Source organism: Clupea harengus, chromosome 26, assembly GCF_900700415.2.
Source record: "Clupea harengus chromosome 26, Ch_v2.0.2, whole genome shotgun sequence".
Lineage (NCBI taxonomy): Eukaryota > Metazoa > Chordata > Actinopteri > Clupeiformes > Clupeidae > Clupea > Clupea harengus.
Genome location: NC_045177.1, coordinates 6016567 through 6018032, shown reverse-complemented (window position 1 = coordinate 6018032; position 1466 = coordinate 6016567).

Below are 1466 nucleotides of genomic sequence, written 5' to 3'. Positions count from 1 at the left end.
TGCTTCTGCTTGTCCCCTTTAACTCATCGTTTTCATTATTATTCTCAGAAGCTCATTTGCCAGTTTCACGTGAACACATTTAGTCACAGAAAAAGCCTGTAGCCTTCCTTCCACATTTTATAGTTTCTTTTTCACAGACCCCCTTTTTCGTGGAACCGAAAAAAGATCTGCGAGATCCCGGCATTCTGACGTGTGACCTGTAATCTAGTAACGCCTGGAGGACAGCAAGGTGGATCAGAGCACGAGACAGATCTGAGATCAGAGCTCAGCGATCGGAACAAAAGAGAGGTTCAGATCCAGTATTCATGAAGCACTGATCTGGGGCCTGCTTATCTCTAAGGTGCTCATGTCCGTCTCATGTCATCCCAGTAGCAGCACCGCACACAGAAAAAACACACCGTCGCACACAGACTGATATGTAAAGCACACTGTTAAGTGAGAAATACCTGGAGGGCAAGAGAGGGTGAGAGAGAGGCATCCCCCATGGCTCTTGGGATCAGGAGTCGCCCTCGGGGTGTGTGCTTTCCAGTGGTGGATCGGCAACACCCCCTCTCTCCAGTGACGGAGAGGAAACGCTACCCTTAGGATCCAGCCTCCATAGTCTAGTATGGCCATGGGAGGAGGGGAAGAGGAGAAGGGTGGAGACGAGGCAGCTCAGGTGGTAGGGAGCGCTTCAGGCGTTAGCTGGTGCAGGTCGCTAAGGAAAAGGGATTGAAAGATAAGCAAGGGGATCGTAGCACATTGTTTGGAGGTTGGGTTTCGTTTGTGTCGTGGACAATGAGTCCTCTGTAGTTTTTTTCCACTTGAAACATACATGTGTGTGATCTGTTTTTTTGCGGTTTGACCTACTGGTGTAAATGTCAACTTGCTCACTGGGTTCTCTTGAGGCAGAGCTTGAGGCAGAGCTAGTGTGAGAGAGAGAGAGACGCTGGTGGTTGGTTAGTGGTTCATTTTCACAAGAAAATGCCTCAATACAGACCCCCCCCACCCCACCCCCTCTATCATTCATAACATTGTGGCAGTTCTTCTCCTTCCAGCCCCCAGCAGATGCACATTAACTCACCCTTCCAGTCCACTTAATGGAGCGTGTTGAGGGTTTACTACCTTAATGGAGCGTGTTCAGGGGTTCAGGGGTTACTACCTTAATGGAGCGTGTTGAGGGTTTACTACCTTAATGGAGCGTGTTGAGGGTTTACTACCTTAATGGAGCGTGTTGAGGGGTTACTACCTTAATGGAGCGTGTTGAGGGTTTACTACCTTAATGGAGCGTGTTCAGGGGTTCAGGGGTTACTACCTTAATGGAGCGTGTTCAGGGGTTCAGGGGTTACTACCTTAATGGAGCGTGTTGAGGGTTTACTACCTTAATGGAGCGCGTTGAGGTTGCGGTCTCCTTCCTCCAAGGCCCACTTCTCATTCACACAGAGACAGAGCCATCCATGAGAGCATGAAATATTGATGCCCTGAGC